We start from the raw sequence: 22,040 nt of genomic DNA, 5'->3' as shown, positions 1-22,040 counted from the left end.
GTGTCTCAAATGGAACCAAGGCCCTCAATTCTGGGTGATGAAACCAGAAACTTGGTGGCCTCCTTCAAAGTACAGGTCCCTGATGAGCTTGATGGTGGTGGTTGGACCTTTCAGATCGTGGAATCAGGGTAGCTATAGCTGATGGTAAACAACTACAGCTACTTTTCAATTAGCAGCTTAAATGAATTTATATCACATTTAAAGCCAAAACGAAAACACATAATTACTCAGAGAACTGTAGTAGGTTAACATTCACATTCCAGATCTAACATGCAACAACAAAATCCAAACCAAGGTTATCAAAAACAGCAAGTTCAAAGCTTGATGCTGTGGATGCAACCCAAATTATTTTCCAGCATATGAAAAATTATCTGAGATCACAATCGTGCAGTGAAAAACAAAATCTTGGAATATGACAAAAGCATATTTCCCTTATTTATAACCATTTTGTTAAACAAAGAAATGAGTAAAAATAATTTAAATTAGGACTGTTCTATATATGCAAATGTCATTTGTGCTGAATGACGTAACTTAATAAAATTCAGCATTTCTCTCAGGGCACAGATAAACAGATGGTAGAGCATAGTTTTTCCTGATTTACGCAAGAAATTTCATTTTTAGTCAGCAGTTTCCCACACTGTATAGAAAACATTTTCAGTGTTTTACTGTTCCTTATAGAGAGACCCAATTCCATAGCCCACGGACACACAAATCTGAAAATAAATCAATGCTCTTATAGCTATAATTTAAAAGATTGTTTTTCCTTCAGCTTTAACTCCTCCACCCCCAGAGTACTTCAAAATGAGACATTTTATCACAGTGAATGAAGGTACTATATCCATCTGTTTAAAAAAAAATAAAAACAATACTGTTGGGGTTTTATGCTACAGTTTTATAAGTTAAGCTTCATATGCTGCCAACTGAGATAAATTACCAGTCAGGATTTCAAGTCATTTCCACCTCCCGTTTTAAGCACCATGGTTCTTAAATACATACATCAGTTACCTCAGAGGTACCATCAGGCCGTTTAAAAATTTGTAATTAACCCACTGTATGGAAGAACAGACTATATATTGGATAAGGGTCATAAAGCATGTAATTTTTAGTAAATTGAATAGGTAAATAATTGCTTCACTATTAAAAATATGAATTGCAAACTGTATTAGCATTGGTCTAGTCATTTCATATAACAAATGTTTATATATTACATCTACAAAAAAGTAGTACTTGCAAGCATAGAGAAACATCAGCCCTCAAATCTTATAAGTATTTGCTGCCTTATGAAATGTAAAATACATGCTCTCAAACCGAATAAAAGATATATTTAACTTTTAAAGGGTCAATAGGATCCTTCTACAGATGGCACAGAAAGTTTTTAAAAACAAGCACAAATTCATTACCTTTCTGTAAACAATCATATTTGGAGAACTCTCCTCTGGGTCAGCAGTTTCCACATTACTTTGATCAGTGGCTCCTTGGGCCATGCTTAACAGTTGTCACTCACACTGCAAGGACAAGAATAGAATACAATGGAACATCAAGTCACATAGAAGTATGATAAGATACATTCCAAATTCAAAGATAGATATAGGAGAGAGAAAGGGACAGAGAAATGCGCTCTGATCTCATTCCTGCGGAGATTTGTCACACTCACTTGCAGGATAGCTTGTATGTGTGAGACAGAAAAACATTTTCATTTTAATGAAACACTCAAAGAACAAGAAATACTTAGCCACAAACAACTGTCTTTGTCAAATAGCTGTCTTTCCCCATTTCCAGCCTGACATTGTAAGACCCTTTTCAGAAAGTGGGAGATAAGTGTTTTGCACAAAACTTCCTCCCCTTACAATAAACCCCAAAAAATAGAGCACTACGGGCTGCTATCTTCTTAGGAATTTACTTCTTTTCCTTATATGCTGTATGTGCCTGAGACACCCCAAATCAAATTCAAAATGGAGAGAAAGAATACACTTGAATGAATTTCACAGGAACAAGTCAAATTGCTACTGTTCTTAAGGGAGAACTCTCACTGGTAGAAACAATAGATTGAATGTCATGGATGCATGGCACATCAACATCAACCCAGCTTCCTCTGTGTCAAGGTCACAGTTTGAGTCACAGCATCTGTACCAGTTATGAACCTGTTAGTTATGAACTATAGAGACTGCAAAAGCCACAGGAGGCATTATTGCCCAGTGGAGGCCAACCTCAACCCAAAGGAAAATAGGTTTATCTGTAAACTGAAAGCTCCAATCTACATGTGATTTATTAGGCACTTAAGCTGAAATTTTCAAAAGCAACTAAGTGTCCTTGGAACACAAGTCCCATTGAAAGTTCCTTGGAACACAAGTCCCATTGAAAACCCAGCCTTAATGTTTTTATCCTACATCAGTGGTTCTCAAAGCATTGTATAGGGTGACCCCATGTTAAGCCTCCAAACTATTGTTTGTTGTATCTCCCATTCAGCCATAGAGAAGGTAAGGGCAGTCATTACCCCCAGGCCTATTCACAACATCCAGGCTGAAGACCCATGCTATAAAGATCTGATCCTTTGACCACTAAAGTCAATGAGAGTCTTTCCATTGACTTCAATAGCCATTGGATCAGGCCCTAAGTGTGCATTATAAGTTATTATGTAGTGAGAATTTTTTAGACCTTGAAGTTTCCATTCCTACAGGTCATTTAGTACACTGACATCCTGTTCCACTTATGATTTCTTCTCTTTAATTTGATAGCATAGGCCTGCTAACCTGTCTGTCCCCAGCCCAGGAAGAACTAACACCACAGACAAGTCTCTTTCAGGCCCTTCCCTCAATGCATGACTAAGTCACATTTAAAAAAAAAAATCACAAACCACCACCAAAAGCTCTTCCCCTGAGCAACTCTGCTGCCCGGCCTGTTGAAGGGACCAGCTTCCCTTCCCCAACTGAGCCACTTTCTGGCTTTTATAATTGCTGGGTCTGACAACTGAACAGTGCTGGCTGGCCCCAGGACCCCCAGCCCTTAAAGGGACAGACCATCCTCTTACAGATAAGTAATGACAATTGAAATTTTAAATCCATTGGTGCTATTTCCAGAGAAATGACATTGCTGGTGGAGGTTGTCTCACCAGCTGTCTTAGTTACCTTAATGGTTTCAGTATTACCTCCTCCACAATGGCTTTGATCAAGGCAAGGGGGTTTTGAATTAGTTTTAACATATCCAGGCATCAGTCTAGTGTGAGCTAGCTGTAAACGTCAGCATCTACAGTTCCTAAACACACAAAATACGAGATATTACCTAGACAATTCAGTGACTGGTGCTCTCTCTATATAGATACACACCTTTGAGCAGCCGAACATTTTATTTAAAAAGATCAGGGGGGCACAGTCAGTATTTTAGGGCAGATTCTGAGGCAGCACAAAGAAGTGAAAGCCACCTGCAAGTCTCCTGTTGGGGAGTTCATTAGCGTGGGGCAGAAGTTGTAGAGTTGGCAGAGGCAGTTCCGACACCAGCTCTACTGCAGCCTCTGATGTAGTGGGTGTGGAGCGGGCAGGGCAGGAAGAGGAAGTGCACTTTGAGGAAGTGCACAGCTGGGGATGGGTGCTCCATAGGGGATTGTTTCCAGATGATACAAGTTACAGCAGTCCCTACAATTCCTGGTTCTGGGCTTTAGCCCAGGTTAGAGAAGTCATAACTGGTTGTTGGTTTTAAATTTCTCCTCCTTTTCCCCTTTCCTGGACTGCCCTGTGTGGCTGTGGAGGGGAGGGGAGCCATCCTTTCCTACACACTCCCTTAGGCTCAGGAAGAGGCCATCAATCTATTTGTATTATTGTGGCACCTAGAAGCCTTAGTCACGCACCATGAACTCATTGTGCTCAGAGGTAGAAACAGACAAGTCCCTGCCCCAAAGAGCTTAGAATCTAAGTATAAGACAAGTGACAACAGATGGATACAGGAGGCCAGGGAGCACAAGGAAACAGTGAGACAATATCAGTCAGCATAATAGTATGTGGTTTCAGCACATCAGCAGCCTACCCATTGTCAAGATTCCTGAATGCATCACTGCAAAGGAGAGTCTCCTTTCTTCCCTGCAGCTCCCATAGCCCAACAGGTAAGTAGGTAATGGAGCAAGCAGCTTTACTCTCTTCTCCCCCCTGTGATGCAGCCAGCAGGAAACTGCTGAACAGCCAGAAAAAGACAGCAACTACTCAGAGTGCTCCCAGCTCATACCCAAGCTGCTTCTGAGGCTGCAGAGGAAGCAGTAGGAGGCAACTGGAGAGGTGGTGCCTCCTCTCCATAGTGACAGGCTTGATTCTAACAAATCAGTTTAAAAATTGCAGAGTGTAATTCAGAGAGGAAATTTAACTTCATAATTATATACAAAACTTTTTACTTAAAGTTTTCCTCAAGGGCCACAGATTTAACATCACTGCCTTAGATGGATTAGGCACTTGTGGGAGTGTGTCATGATCTGCAATAATAAGCACAATGGCTCACACCTATCTGTTCTGGACTTTAATATTAGAGCTGACTGAAAAACAGAATTTCCATTCCCCAGAAATTCCAGTGCTTCAACACGTTTTTAATCCAAAAAAAAGGGGGGGGGAGGGAAGGGGGGCAAAATATTTTAACTTTCCACAGAATGAGAAGTTCAGTCTGGAAATGTTGACACATTTCATTGTAACATTTTTAATCTAAAGGAAATTGACAGATATGACAGACACGGGCATATATTTGAGACGGTTGCATCAATTTTATAAATGTTATCTCAGCATTCCGATAGTCTAGAATATGCTCCGAAGAGAAAGTCTGGGATACACTTAAAACCTCTTTAGCAAATGAGGACACTCCACCAGAGAAGGAGATTGCACATCATAGAAAGCCATCCAAACACCCAGAGAGAACTTGCTTCAAAACAGGGGGGAAAAACAACCACTGATTACACACCCCTGGTTATCACCTACAACCCCACACTGGAACCCATACAGGGTATTATCAAACAGTTATAACATATACTCAATGGGGAACACATCCTGAAATAAATCTTTCCTGGACCCCCCTCTTCTGGCCTTCAAACAATCCTGCAACCTCATAAAGCTCATCATCAGAAGCAAGCTCCCCAAAAGACTAGGCCACAACTCAAAGCGGTACCAAATCCTGTCCTAACAACAGATGCAAAGCCTGCAGACATGTCTTCACTGCTAAAATTACAAATACTCCCACATAGCACACCTTTCAAAAGCGATGGGTCCTACACATGCCTATCACATGTAGCGTACCTCATCAGTGCATCCAATGCCCCCGCAACAACTAGGTGGGTGAAACCAGACAAGCACTATGCTCTCGAATGAATTCACACAGAAAAATGATAAAAGACAAAAACACCTCGTCACCCATGGGCAAATACTTCACAAAGCAATAATTCAATATCTGACCTCTCTGTCCTTGTCCTCAAAAGAAACCTGCATGACACCTTCAAAAGATAAGCCTGGGAACTTAAATTCAGAACTCTGCTGGAAACTATAAACCATGGACTTAACAGAAACACTAGTTTTGTGACTCACTGGAACCATTTGTAAAACACTGTTGCCCACTACACTCTCCTTTGTCCTACAACTGCAGGAGTGTTCATTTTCAGTGGTCTCCTACAACATGGGTGAAACCCTTACGTTTAACAATCTATCCCACTTTGTATTTAGCTTGGACACTCTGGTTACCTTCCCCAGACCTGAAGAATAGCTTTGTGAATCTTGAAAGCTTGTCCCTTCCACCAAAAGAAGTTGGTCCAATAAAAGATATTACCTCACCCATCTTGTCTCTCTCATCCGCCTCTTCTTTGTGAACCAGACCTTGGAAGCATGAAAATTTATAAGACTATGATATTGAGATAGGGCAGATAATCCGGCCTGTGGAATATTCAGAGACCTGTGTATCAATACACACTATATTTATTTGTGTGTTCCGGGCTCACTGGGTGGATTTTCTGTGGAATCTGGAATCACTAGGGAGAAATTAATAAAAATCCCAATGCCAGTTATGCAGATATGCTATCTTTGAAGGTTTATGCCCAGGAGAAAAAGGCATTGATTGTTTCAAGAGGCCTGGGCAACAACGGCCTCAAACTATATAAACGTGTGAATCTGAACTGCCAGAAGACCTTCATTTTGATCCAACAAACTGACATAAATTTTAACCAAGGGGACAAACCCTGTTGAAGGGTTTGAAGGACTGGAACCCGTGAAAATCTCCATGTTGAAGATGGGTGACACCTGGTAAAATTATGTAAGCTTACAGATTGTTTATTGTTTTATGATGCAGTTTCTCTATAAGGCTTTTGTCAAATAAATGTACTTCGCTTTATGAAGGCTATCAGATCTCTGGTAAACAACTATTTTAACCCCTGGGAGACAGCAAAACTGCAAGATCTGAGCTAAGGTCAGACCTTCTCAGATAATCACAGTGAAGTGCAGGGGGACTGCAAGCCTAAATGCCCCATGGTTTGGAGGGAGAGGGACACAGGTCACAGTCCATAGAGAGGTGGTTGCTAGAAGCCTGAGATCGAAGGGCAGCATCCCTTAAGCAGACCATAGATGAGTCAGAGGTGCAGTTACCCTGAAACCATGACAGAAACATTTAGAGATTCTCAAAAAAAATTATTTTGGTTTTGAGTCCATATTAATCTCTGCGTCCATCTGAGCTGTCATGGTGTCCTATGGGAGTTGTAGTTCCAAGTCCTTCATTCTTCCCTTGGGTATGTCTACACAGGGATAAAAAACCCACAGCTGGCCCTAGTCTGCTGACTTGGGGTCACAGGGCTCAGAATTGCTATGCAGATATTTGGGCTCAGTCTGGAACCTGATCTCTGGGACCCTTCACCCTCACAGCCCAAGTCAGAACATCTACACAGCAATTTTTCAGCCCCAGAGCCAAGTCAGTTGACCCATGCTATCTGCAGGTTTTTTATCCCCATAACAACATACCCCTAAGGGCCCAGCTCCTGACTGGACTACTTCCCCCATGATACATGTTGGTCTCTCCTTGTGGTTGAATTGCCACAGTGCCTAATGAAGGCATGGGGAACTCCAAACTACAACTCCTATGAGGCACCACAGCAACTCAGGCAGATGCAGAGATTGCGTGTTGCCCCAACATGCAGCATTTTGTTTTGGGTCAAGAAACCAAAATGAAATGGTTCAGTTTGATTTTCCCCATGGGAATTTTCTGCACAAAAAGACTGATTTGACACAAATGTCAATGAAACCCCAATTTTCAACAAGACAATATTTTGTACAACATTTTTCAGCCAGCCCTGCTGAATATGCTAAAAACATGATATATTTAAAAGATATCCACCAAGACCACCAATCAGGGGGTCAGCCTACCTTCAGTTCCACATGAGAGATTTAAAAAGTTAGGACTATTTAGTTTAGAGAGGAGGTAAATAAGAAGTGACATGATAGTAAAAAATCAAAGAATGAATACACTAGGGATGGTCAGCCAGGCACTCCAGTTTATTCCTTTGTGTAATGAAATAAGGCCATATGCAATTAAATTAAAAAGGCAACAAATTTAAAACTGTGGAAGTTATTTTGTTAGCCAAACAGATACTTAACCTGTGTAAATCAGAGCAATAAGACATTGAGGCAAAGAGTATAACAAGATTTAAAGGTGAACATGCATTATGAAGGCATCTGGGAAAGGAGTCTATGATATACACATTTCAAGATCCAATGTCCAGCACTTATAGACTTCTTGTGGATTTGTGAAAATAGCCTTCTCCATGCTTACATTACAACTGCCTCCCACCAACTGCAACATCCTCTCACATCTCCCCTGTGACAAGAATTCCTGACCTTCTCCAAACTGCTTAAGCCTCTAGTACTCCCATGACAAAGGCCTACACACCTGGACCCCGCCCTCCCTGAAGCCTAACTCTTACATTCTCCTGTAGCAAGGGCCTCCAATCAGATTTCTTCTACACTGGCAAATCTAAGGTGTACTATCTTCAAACTCCCACAAACAGCTACCAATATAATTTGCCTACCATTGCCTCTTCTTCCAAGTTTTGGGATTCCACATTTTTAGTTGATCCAGAACAGCAGTCATTGCATCTGAGGGAAGAAAGAAGTGGTTTTCACCACCTTTCCACACCTCTTCCCCCCTATTCCTGGAGGCTGCCAAGGACCATACCACCCCAGCATAAATTAGAGCAATTTGGGGGCTGCTCTAAATTACATTGTCAAATAACAGCTCCCAAGAAGCTACTCCACTGGCCAGGATCATCTTGACCCACCACCCACCAGCCCTGCTCCCTCCTATCCATGAGAAGCCCTGAGCCCAACTTAGAACACCACACACTTCAAAGGAGCCGGGAGTGACTAGCTATATCAGTTGAGAGATTCCTTCATGGGAAGGCACCAAGGAAGACTATCATCTTTTGTTATTGCTGATGTGGGTTCAAAATATATTTCTTCCTCCACCAACAACCCTCATTCTCACACCATGTGCACAAGCACACACATTTTGCAGTCCAACTTTAAGATTCTAGCTTAAACCTAAAAATATGGAAATACTCAGTTGTAGGGACACTTAGGTCAATTCATGCACAAGAGTTAGATATTTTAATGCTTTTTTTAAAAAAAAGAAAACCAAAGATAAACAGAAATGTTTCTACCAATTGTTTTTCATTCCGTATAGCATTTGCTATCTCTATACATTGTTGGAAACCCAACGCTGCAATATTGTTCAAGTGCATGAGAATCTGAAAATGAAACTAATTTCTCTATCCAAAATGATTAAATGCAAAAAATATTTAAAAAAGAATAGATGGTAAAAAGTAATCAGTTTTAAAATTATTTCACTTTGAATAAGATGCTAATATACTTTACACTTTTATAGCACTTCTCATCCATAGATTTCTAAGTACTTTAAACCACAAAGCATTTGGGTATTATTATCCCAATTTTATGGATTGGGAAATTTAGGCAGAGAGGTTAAGTGACTTTCCAAAGACCACTCAAAGTCAAAGCAGAGTTGAGAATGGTCCTTGTGTCTCCTGACTCCCCAGCTCCATCTTCAAGACATTAGAGCAAAAGGTGCGCTCCCTTGATATATCACAAATCAAGACCTTTGTTTTTTTAATTTTTGCTTTTTAAAAAATATATTAATTTTAAACTGACAGTGCACATTTTACTGATGATACTTCTGATATCTAGTCAAACGGCCTGCAGTGTTATTCAGTTGTGCTTCATATTATCCAGACCTCACAATTTTCATCCTTACCCTTAAATGGCCATATTTTCAGATTTTTCAGACAGGTCTTTAGTATCCTTCTACTCTTTTTAAAAAAGAGAGAGAGACTGATATACTGGTGAGAGGTTTTCCTGAGGGCATGTTCCCAAAATGCACACAACATCATCAGAGGAATGAGAGTTCACCTTGTCTTCCATTATGCCAATTCAGGATTGTTTTCTGCTATGTTTTGTCTAGTACAGTTCAACAAGAAAAAAAAAGGAAGTTAAAAAAGAAGTCTCATGTAATTTACTGTAATAGAATACTGAGTTTTGGGGGGGTCATGGTAGTGGCAAAGTGAAGTCAGCCAAAGCACGGCTGAACAGCTCCTAGTAGATCTGCAAAGTAATGCTTTCTTTACTCTGCTTCATTTGATGCACTTAGTTGAAAACTGTTTTTGATTTTCTTTTTCCATTGACGCAAAAAGGAGGAAAAAGAGAACATAAAGGGAAAGAGAGAAAATGTACTCAGAGCTGCTGTTCAAGATGAGAAGCATGGCAGTGCTAGGTTCCTATTAAGGCCTGTTCCATTTGTGCTGTTTACACATGCATAAACTGTACAAGTTAAATGAAAGCTAAAAAGATCACCAGCTGTTGATTGGAGCTCTGCCTTACTTGCATGTTAGTGACCAGGCTCAATTCAATTCCCAGGTCTCATTTCTCACTCCCTTCACCAGAAGAGGCTGGGAGTGCTACACTTGCATTATATTTAAGGCACGCAGGTGAAGTGCCTCATGCCACTCTGCGGTGATCATTCCAGCTGACACAGTAGCAGTATTGATACACTAAAGGAAGTGCCAGTCCAGCCTTCTTTGGCTGAAAGGCCGGCCATCACAACAGAAAAGTGGAGAATCCCCAGGGCTCCAGAGGTATATGGTACCCAGATGGAGGAGAAAGAGAATTTTTTGCTAAGTGAAATATCCTCTTAATAGTAGCTATCTTAATATACCATAGTTGCAACCAAGCAAAGCACATGTGGCCTTACAAATCATGTTATATTTGGTTTAAAAGGTTTTGAATATTATTTTAAGGTAAGTAACACTGAAAAAAGCAACAAGAGGATAAAATTTTGTAAGTCACACCATTTTCTTCAATTTTTTGTTTCAGCACGATTAATATTTTCCTACTTTAATACTACAAACACAGTTTAAGCTAACAGAAATCTATTCTTTACATGATAAGAAAGGTTCAGTTCATCCATCACCTATGTAACCCAAGCCTATCATATTTGCATGTATTTTTAAGAAATTACAGGTTATCCCTTCCATTAATAATCAGACAACTCTGCAGAGACTGTGGTGTTATCTCAGGAAGGTCAAAAGTCACTTTGAAATGAGAAGAAAAACATTTTTCTTTAATCAGAGTGTTTCTCTGTTTTACTTGGTTTTGGAGCACACCACCAAGAAAGATAAGCATCTGGACTACAGATTTATATATAGGTAGGTGAACTCTATAAATTTAACCTATGTAGATGTAAAAATAATTAGTCAGTGTTTCAGTCTCGGGTTTCAATGAATGGTCCAAAAAAGGAGAGAGTGAATAAAAATAAAGTCTTCTGAGAAATATTTAATAATGCAGTTACTGTATATTCCTCCTTTTTCCTTCATGCTTCCTATGCTGTATGATTGTACCTTGTAAATACTGTTAATAGAAGTAATCATCTTTAACTGTGTCAAATTTAACAGTCAGCTTAGATCTGATAATATGCTTACTTTATTAAAAATGAACTGTATCCTTTGTGAGAGATACATAAACGTGCAATTGACTTTAGTTGTTTGCTTTATGTAACTCTAGAACTAAACCCAAGAATTCTTCAGTTTAGTAAGGCATAACTGCTATGAAAGAATATGCTGGCAAACAGGCAAATACACTTGCATTTTATGTGCTTTTACAAACAGTCTGTGTGTAAAGATTACATGTTGTTACTTGTTTATATAGAGAGTCGGAGAAGCAATAGGAAAGGTAACAATGTTTTGACAGAAAATAAAAATGGTATTTATTTTTTCAATGAAAACCAGGGAGTGTATGGAGAAAAATTATCTACAAGAAATTCAAGATATGGTAAAATTAGGGACAAGCTGGCCCAGGGGATGGGTAATGGACTATGAGACTGTAACCTCTAGTTCATTGGTTCATAGCCAGCCAATGTAGGTAATGACTGAAAATTGTAGCTACCTTAAGACCATAGTATTGGTTCACACTGTGAGGGAGATAACAGAATGAAACCCATTTAGCTAACTGGTCAGACAAAAAAAAAAAAAAAAACCTCTAGAGGATGTGAAGCAGTACAGTATATCAAATGTAAAACATGCTTCTAGATTTTTATCACTTTTGCTTTTGACTTCTTTGTGTCTAATATCAGATAAGTGACTGTTGAAAATAGAGTCTTCTTAAGCAATAAATCTGTACTCTAGATGAATTCAGGGATCATTTGTTTCACCTGGACTTTGAAGAGATGTAAGTGGATTGAGGCACAAACACACATATTGGTATTTGATTATGTGTTGCTGCTTGGTAGAAGGGAGGAGTTGGTTGTATTGTGCTTTGTTTGTGTAATGAATAATTGGAAGGATTCTCAGAGTCTGTGTATTCATCCTTTTATTTATTCTAAATCAAAATAAAATATGCATCTTCTTCATTAATTATTAATTAGTATTATTATTTGTATTTCTGTAGCACCTAGGAGCCCTAGTCATGGACCAGGACCCCACTATGCTAGGTGTTGTACAAACACAGAACAATGATACTTCAGTGACTAAAAATGTTTTACTATGTTTTTCTCCTCCCAGTCCTAATATAGCTACAGGTCAAGGAATTGAATTCTCTTCTGGCTTATGCATCATTAACACAATTATTAACAGAATTCAGATTGCAGAATCTTTAGTGGTAGTGGTGATGGCAGTGCAGAAAAATCCAAGTTTGACTTTCAGATCCTAGGTTGAAGTACAAGGCAGGCAGTGAGGGGAAAAAAATACACTCAGGGAAACAGAGTATATTTGTCTTTTCAAGGAATCCATTTCAATCTTCGAGCCTCTTGATGCCATTTTAGAGTTACTTTTCTGAGTAGAACAGCATTTTAATAACTGCTCTCAACAGCATATCAGTGCAGGATTGTTAAACTAATTCTGTGAAGGGGGCAAAATTACAATTTTAATTATGACCTGTAGGCTCTTGGTCTGGAGGGACCACCACTAGTAATAGAGCATTTTGTTCTGCTTAGGTTAGCCAACCCATAGGGACTCTGCTGAGATTGCCTAGCAGGGTGCCCGTTTTGATGTTGGATTTTGAATTATAGACATATGTTCACTCGACTGGATTGAGGCCACTAACTCACACAAACCACTTTTCTGACATTAGCCACAAAGCAACCAAAAGAAAAAATCTAGAAGCATATTTTACATTTGACATACTGTACTGCTTCGCATCCTCTAGAGTTTTTTGTCTGACCTGTTACCTAAATGAGTTTCACTCTGGTTTTCCCCACACACACTGTGAGCCGACAATATTCAACATTTTGTTCTTGGTATGAAGATCATTTACAAGATTTTTTTAAAAACAATGTTTAGTGGAGAATTAAAACTTTAATAAATGTGCTAATAGCTTCTTGTAGGATAAGGTTTTGTGCCTACTATTGATATTTTTCTATTACATATTTCCTTCTTTTTTGCTTACACCCAGCTCCACTCTTGCCTGAAAAATAATCTCACTAGAGCGGACAGGCAGCACTTGACAAAATGTTCTTGGTTGGTGTAAGAGGTTATTTATCTCTCTCTTACCTGACTGGGTTCCTGGAACCTCCTGGGAAGAACAGGAGGATCATCAACTGTAAAGAACAAATGGTTCCTTTATGTTACATCAAGATCTCCAAAGTCACTTAAACTGTGATAACCAATATGTACAGTAGCCTTGAGATGCAAACACTAGTGTATCTACAGCCCAGCCGTTAATCTTCCCTGATGCTGGATTTTGAAGTGAGACAACAGGTGATGACAGCCAACAATACCAAAATCCTAATGCATGGATATTGTTAATAGAAATCTGTATAATAAAATGCTAAATCAATCAGCCTGAATATTAACAGGACCCTTCAATATGCTTTCTAAAGTACCTAGTCAATCAAAAATAAGACAGCTGTAACATCAGAGCCATCTCCTAGTCCCACAAGCCAATCTTCAACCTAAGTATTTAGAAAGAGAGCAATATACTACCTCATCTGAGTCACAGTAAACCACATGTTTTGTAGGGAGGGGTGGAGAGAGAAAAAAGGAGAATTAGGAGAAGATATTCCACAAAGGTACCTAAATATTCTCCTTAAATGCATGTAGTATTTTCCAAGCAAAACAGCTGCAGATTTGGGGTTCGGTTCAGCACTTCCATAAAACTTCCTCTGAAGTCAACCAACATAATGGAAGTGATGAACTGGACACTTCTAGTATGTTTGATTTCAATGGTAAGTTTTGCCTGGGTAAAGAGCACAAATTTCAGCCTATAAAATGGAACATATTAATTGAATACCCACACAAAAATCCATCAGCATCTCCTGACTGCAATAAAATGTCATATGCTAATTAATAGCAATAACTGGGTTTGTATAATTTTTACATTTAAAAAACTGCCTCTGTCTGAGATGTCATGATCCTGTCCAAATGTGCGAGACTGGGAGCTCGTAGTGACCAAAGTTGTGCAAATCTAGTATAAAAAGCAGTTTGGTGTCATTAAAACATACCCAATTTCCCTGCACTCACTAACATGCATATCTAAACCTCTCGACTGTTCATGTGCTTGAAAACCTCTACAGCCATTTGAGTTGCTGAACTGATAATTATCTACCAGAAAGTGTCTACCTGGTCTGGTGGAATATTTAGACCCAATTTATTAGGTAACTAGTTAAAGTGACAGGAGGGAAAGGACAAGAAAAAAATAATTAATTAATTTGAATTCAATTAGTTTCCATTAACTCTAAATTGATGTTTCACATCTGCTGCCATAAATCTCTCTAGAATGCCACTTGACAGGAGGGAATCTGTATCTTTATATTCTGTTTGTTAGCTGTTCTTTACATTACAGTAGCACCTACAGGTGCCAACCAAGATTTGTATACTGGTAGGCAATGTAAAACAACACACAGTAGAACAGTCCCTTCCCCAAAGAGTTTACAGCAGGTGTATCAGGCATCCTGCCCAAATCATGTAATTTTGTGGCCAGCATGATTTAAGATTATGCAGAATCTCAGCTTTAGTTTTATTTAAAACATAAGTTTCTAATCTTCATGCCTGCAGTAATAACTTTCCAAACGTGAACCAAGTGTAAACTGATAACACGATGTCTTCCATTCAGCAGACAGCCTGAAACAATGAGTAAGAACCGCAAACTCTTCTGCTCCCTATTAATCTGATCAGTGCACCAGTTCAGAGGACTAATGATGACACTTGACTGTCAACATTATCTATTGCATTCCTTATTTTAAGCAGATGGAACAGGGTATGGGGGTGGGAGTAAAGCCCTCATAGGGTGGGATTTGGGAGCTGCTCCAAAGGGGAAAAAAAGGAAAAAAGGAAAAAATTATTTACTACATAAAGAATCTCTCCTTGATCTCTGTGCAAACCTCCCATGGATATTAGTGGGGTCTTCCCCTGTGGCTGAAAGGAATAGGACATCCTGAATTTATACCCCCAAGTCATCAACCATAACCAAACATAAAATCCAGCCCTTTCCTCCAACAGAGTTTGGCACCCCTTGTTTATAGTCTAAATAGACAGGATAGGCAATGTCTGAACAGGAAAACAGAGGCACAAATGGGCAACGTGACTTCTTCCAGAGTCACACTGCAGACCAATAGAAGAACCAGGCTCTGGCCTCTGGAGTCCCAGTTCAGTGCTCTATCCATTGGCCCATGGTACCTCTCATGTATGCAAGGTGGGGGCTTTGTGGTTAACTAAAGTGCTTTCCAATAAAATTATAAAAATGGACCAAACTCACAGAGGTGAAGGCACACACTCGGGAATTACAAGATTCTGCCAACAGCTTCCGGCTATGCTTGCTCCCTCTTGAAACAACTGCTACAGCAGGACATGTGTGCTGGCGAAAGGAGGGCTGATGGAGCAGATGGAGAGAGCCACACTGAAGCAGGTATGTGCTGGGGAGTCCTTGCAGAGCCTCTCGTTAACATTTCCCCATTAAACTGAAGGGAGGCTGGGAGTGATTTCCCTCTGATGGAGTTTACCCCCAGTCCAGATACTGAAATCTTCCGTGACAGAGAGGTATTATCCCCAGCACTCATAAAAACAGAAGAGCAATTCTTATGGCCATAGATGCACTACAAAGAAATTATTTTCAAAACACTATAGCTGATCATCACTGACCCCCCCCCCCCAGTCATTTCAGGATATATAAACTGAACACTCTGGTAGACGGTCAACACACATACTTTTTCAGGAACAAAGTATAAACATTTCCAGCAAGAGCACTTACTATTAACTTGTTTGTCAAGTGCCTCCTCCCTGGGTTATGAAGAAAGTGTTTTTGTTTATATCTGAAACAAATTAACAGACTCCCAAATCCCTTGTGCCTACCCTTTGAACACATCCAACCCTGGGACAGGGGGTTTCATCACAAGCGAAGATGGAAGTACCAGCAGCACATCACTGTTTCAATAGTTCCACTAGAGGGGGAAGGCAAGGTCATACCAAGAGTAAATAAAGGAGAACCAGGCAGATGGAAGTTGGGGAGAGATGTGGCATTGCTGAAGCTATAGATAGATGACCTGGGGCATTGCAGAAAGGACAGGGGTAGCAAGAGCAGCTGCGATAAGAAGAATGAGAGAGGGAAATAACTAAAGAAGACAGAAGAGCAGTGTGGGGAACTGAGAGGGAAGCACCAAGGACAGATTAAAGCTAAGTCAATCAAAAACATAACACCCCAAAATGGCCCTCCAGGAAACATGTATCAGTGGGATTAAAAGATCATTCTGAGAGAACGGACCCTTTCTGGTATGCACACATCAGAGATTATTTAGGGATCAGGAGCCAGCCTGAAATTTGAATTTCCTACACTTGATTGGATCCTTCTCTAAAGAAACAAGATCATAGAATCTCAGGGTTGGAAGGGACCCCAGAAGGTCATCTAGTCCAACCCCCTGCTCAAAGCAGGACCAATCCCCAAGTAAATCATCCCAGCCAGGGCTTTGTCAAGCCTGACCTTAAAAACCTCTAAGGAAGGAGATTCTACCACCTCCCTAGGTAACGCATTCCAGTGTTTCACCACCCTTAGTGAAAAAGTTTTTCCTAATATCCAATCTAAACCTCCCCCACTGCAACTTGAGACCATTACTCCTCGTTCTGTCATCTGCTACCATTGAGAACAGTCTAGAGCCATCCTCTTTGGAACCCCCTTTCAGGTAGTTGAAAGCAGCTATCAAATCCCCCCTCATTCTTCTCTTCTGCAGGCTAAACAATCCCAGCTCCCTCAGCCTCTCCTCATAAGTCATGTGTTCTAGACCCCTAATCATTTTTGTTGCCCTTCGCTGGACTCTCTCCAATTTATCCACATCCTTCTTGTAGTGTGGGGCCCAAAACTGGACACAGTACTCCAGATGAGGCCTCACCAATGTCAAATAGAGGGGAACGATCACGTCCCTCGATCTGCTCGCTATGCCCCTACTTATACATCCCAAAATGCCATTGGCCTTCTTGGCAACAAGGGCACACTGCTGACTCATATCCAGCTTCTCGTCCACTGTCACCCCTAGGTCCTTTTCCGCAGAACTGCTACCTAGCCATTCGGTCCCTGTCTGGTTCAGATGTCTGATGTACCACCAGACTATGGTTGTAGCACCAATCTGTGTGTGGAGGTGGTCTCTCTCTCTCTCTCTCTCTTTCCAGCTATGTTGGGGTGAACAAGTGGGAAAAGAAACCACTGTAGGCCCACTCCTTTTTCCCCCTACTGATGACACTAGTATCACAATGGGATGGGGACTTCAGGTTCTCTGTTTCCGCGAGAAATATTTCCGCAATGTGTTGTCACCTCCAGTAGCCACATGCTTATCAGCTTCCTAAGAGAAATCTGCCTCAAGATTTCTTTCTGCATGCCCCATGAGTTATACCCAGCACCACTATGAAATCCCATATGAGGCAGTTGTTTCCTGTATGTTCTCTTTCCCATCCAAACACTTGGCTCCTCCAATTATATCCTTTCTTAAAAAACAACCTCCTTTTAGACAACCCATCCTTCAATGATAAAAAAGGCATGGTCTAGTGGTCTAAGCAGAAGGCTGACAACCAGAAACTCCCAGGGACCTACGACTGCATCTGAGAAGGATTTTCTGTGGTCTTCAACAAGTCATTTTGTCTCTAGTTTACCCATCTGTAATAGCAGCAGTAATAGTATTGACCCACCTCACATAGGTGTTGTAAGGAATGTTAGTGATGATGTGGTTTGAAGATTAAAAGTGTTAAGTGTTACAACTGTTATTCATGGGTCCCCTGTCTCCCTCATCTAGAAGCAGACCAGAATACTCCTTGATTGCCACTGCTTAAAGATGACAGATCGTTTTTCTTCCATCAGAAATCTGCAACTCATTTTGAATATATAGTTAATGTGCATAATTGATTCTGTTTCTACTAGCATGATATACAATAACAAATGAAACATAACAACTTGCAGTTATTTGTAGATATTTTCAGATGCTCTCAAAACACTTTCCAGAGTTGAGTGTTAAACCCATTTTACATGTGTGGAAACTGAAATGAAGTGAATTCCCCAAGGTCTCACACCAGATAGAACAGATCTCCTCCTTTAATCATTAGTTCGTAGTCTCCTTTAACAAAAAAAGAAGTATATATCATATTTATTATTTTGGAACAACTAAAATGTGCTAGAAATATCAAGAGACTCAAGTGGAAACAATTCCCATCCCAAAAACTTTAAGTTTAAATTTGACATGACTTAACAAGTGAGGGCAGTAAACAAACCAACCAGCACAAAAAAAGGAGAACAGAGTGGGGAGATATGGGGAAAAGGATAGGTATTGAACACAAACACACAGATTGGTCAGCTGAGCTGCAATCAGATTTTTTTTCCTGTTATTCAGCCTATTTTTAAAACTGGTATTAAAGGGCCCAATTTGTCCATAAGTGTTTACCTTCCATCAAAAACTGCCAGTATGGGAAGGCTATACAGTACACCAAGATCTTGTTATCAGGAATAGCTGTGGAGAATATAATAGTGAAGACACATTGACTGTTTAACAACTATAAATGTCAGAACTATAGGAATTCAGAAATGCAAAAGGATAAAAGCAATCCCACCCTAAACTTCATCTGAACTTGTGATCTCAAACTATGGTAGTATTTGTAAAGTGCTATCAGTCTTAATAGAGGAGATTCACCGGGGAGCTATAAAGCTGCATCCAGTTACTTTGCAACTAAGCCAATTCACTGGCCAAACCCTTCCTTTCGGGGATGAAATGAATAACCGCACTGATGCCAGACATGCCAAACTTGCTAAAAAAAAAAAACGCAGAAATTGGGCTTGCTTTTGGCTTAATTGGCTTGTGAATTGCTTGTTGGGCTTGTAGCTTGTTGCTTCTTTTTTTTTCTTTTTTTTCCTTGGCTCCCGGCAAGGGGGAGCAAGCAGGGGCAATGGGGGAAAAGAGTCAGGGGTGCACAGCAGGCCCACCACAGTCCCAGACTTCACGGTGTGGGGATCTAGTCACATAGAGTGTTGGGGTTCTTAGGGATTGGCTTATTTTGGCCTTGTTTGGAAATGGAATGAGCTTGATTTTTGGCTTATTGTGAAAGTCGAGGTGCTTATTTACCGCATGAAAGTTGGCAACTCTGACTGGCGCTCTTTGGCCTGGGGCATGAGGGGGAAGAGAATTCAATTTCCTCTCCCTGAGAAAACCCCCACTTTGCAAAGTCAGTTTACGTGGGCATTGAACAGTGCCTCAGGATCTCAGGATCTAAATGCAGTGATGAGGAAAAAATAGTAATACTTTCTCTCCCACTTCAGTCTCGGGGATGAGGTTCTCTTGTTCTCTTTTCCACAATAAAAAATGCTAATTGTGATTTACAAAAGTGACTTACAATGGATGGACTAAATTTTCTGTTACACTAGTAACAAAATCAATAGTTTGAAAACTACTAGAGAAAGATTAATAATGTAAAAAAAAATTTGGAGATCAAAAGTACAGTACTAACATTCTAATATGTGCTGATCAGAAAGCAAAAATCAAATTATTAATATCGGCAAATGTAAACTCCAATAGAATTATATTCCAAATGCAGAACTATTCAGCTTAAACTCCCTGTGCTGAACAGGGCTTAATCAAATAAATTCCCTTCAAGTAAGCTTAATATAAAATGGCATGATAACCAATCCACCACTGCATCAGACTATAACACTGTCTCACTTCAAACTCATCAAGGTGCTTAGAGTTCTTACAGGTTGCTCTTTCTCAAGAAAATTAAAGATTGCCAATTAAAGTAAAATGGGAAGTTTACTACCCAAAAAATACAATTTTTTTTGAAGATTTAGGCCCACACAATACCCCAATCCACATGCAGACAGTAGTCAAAACTCCATATGTGGATTACGAGCATTGTGATATAATATGAATTATTTTGTTGCACTTCTATAGCCCCTTTTACCTCAGAAACTCACACCCCTTTACAACAGGAATGAACTAATACTCACTCCTATGACAAAGACAAGTATTATTATTCCCAGTTTTACGGGGGGCTGAACTAAGGCACAGAGAGGTCAAGTGACTTGTCCAAGGTGATACAATCAGTGGCAGAGCAATGAATTGAACATAGGAGGCCTGGCTTCCAGACCATTAGTCAATATTCCCTCATCATCTATGGCCCTGGGCATGTAGCATATTCCATCTACCATTACTTGGATATTTGTACTAGTCAGTTTTCCCCTGTGAGGAGGACTTTGCAGCCGCCCTCAGAGGCCTTCATTACTGCTCCGAATTTAAACCACAAAGAAAGGGAAGAAACACCCTTTGAATTTGTCAATGTGTGTCACTCCTTTTTTGGCTATAGAGCTCACTAGTGAGTAATATAAGTGACTCCTCTTTATTATCTGATATGCCTAGCCCCATTTTCAAATAGTCCAAGCACACTGCCTTTGTGTTATCCCGCCACAGCTGAGTCAGGAAGCAGGAGAACAGGACAGTGGTTTCCTACATGGCAGCGAAGAGCAGAGCATTACTAAGCTCCTGGGACAGCGAAATATCAAAATTTTACCCCTCACTTTAACTTATACATATTTGCTGATATTCATTGCCATTGACTGCCGAGATGCTCAAAAGTAGCAATAAATCTGATACAACGTGAGTGGGCAACAGCAGCCTGTCTTGCATCCATAGCCCTTCTATACACTTGATAGCCAAGGAGAAAATTATGGGTTAGCTTTTCTTCCTTGCTTCTCCTCACAAACAATGAGCAGTTTCCTCCCCAGTCAAAAAAGAATGGCAGCCTCACTAGTGACAACTGCGTCTTTGAAAAGTTTTGTCAAGTCTACACGTTTTTGAAAGAAAAGCAAAATCAAATACATAGTGAAGAATTCCAAAGTACTTCAGATTGTATATATATGCTCAACCACCACTGTAATGCAGCCACTTCCATTTCACAGCACACAGCAACACTACACAATAGTTTACGACAGGAAGTGGGGAACACTGTATCAAGTTGAAACTGCAGAGGAAATTTTGGGTAGGCAGAATGCAATAATCTGGACAGAGAGAGACAAGGTAGGTGAGGTAATATATTTTATTGGATGAACTTCTGCTGGTGAAAGAGACAAGCTTTCGAGCTTCACAGAACTCTTCTTCAGGTCACAATGCTAGAACGCCACTGAAAACAATAGCATGAATTGGAATTTGGGACCAGATTTTCAAAGGTAATTAGGTGCCTAAACATGCATATAGATGCCCAGTTGGATTTTCAAAAGTAGATTATGTGCCTAACTCCCATCAAAATCAATGGGAGTTAGCACTTAAATGAGATAGGTGCCTTTTGAAAAATCCCATGGGTACTTAACTGCATCTTTAAACCCACATCTGGCCGTTGGTCACTAGCATCTCTTCTCTCATATATCTGGCTGTCTACCTGCCTCCATTATAAACAGTACCATAGAATCCTTAGTGACAACAGGTGGCTCAAATGTCAATTTTACCTCTGATCTGACATTTCAAGCAATGAAGTGTCAACTTACATTATGCTGTTCAATACTGATTTGAAGGAGCAGAACCCTAATGAATCACCAGCATGATTCCTGAGAATACCAACAGTTTCCTCTGGAGGTCTTCCATCCAAATACAGACAGGCCTCACCATACTAAGTCATAAGAGATGAAAAGATAATACCAAAAAATGGTATAAAAAATAATGCATTTCGAAGCCAGTTGAGAAAATCTCATAAGTAATGGGCATTATTTCAGCTGCTAAAGCAAGATGGAATAATATTAATTTATAATAATCCACTGTTGCTCAGTAAAGTAAATCTGACTACTCATATGGTCCCCATCACTATCGTACCTGCATGTCTTACCAGAAATAATAAGGCAAAGGTTTTCCCTGACTGCAAATCAAACTCTGTCTCTGGTGGTAAGAATGCAAAATCCTGCCCACGTGCCCATGAGGGGGAAGCTACGTTCCTCTGTTTTAGGGCACTGTTGAGGAATAACCAACCCTAGTTCTGACATTATTGTTAGATAGATCTGTCACTGCTGTTTTAGTGAACATATTATGGTAGAGATAAG

This window comes from Lepidochelys kempii, chromosome 6 (assembly GCF_965140285.1).
Source record: "Lepidochelys kempii isolate rLepKem1 chromosome 6, rLepKem1.hap1, whole genome shotgun sequence".
Lineage (NCBI taxonomy): Eukaryota > Metazoa > Chordata > Testudines > Cheloniidae > Lepidochelys > Lepidochelys kempii.
The sequence above is the reverse complement of the archived record's forward strand: the minus strand, read 5'-3'. Positions refer to the sequence as shown.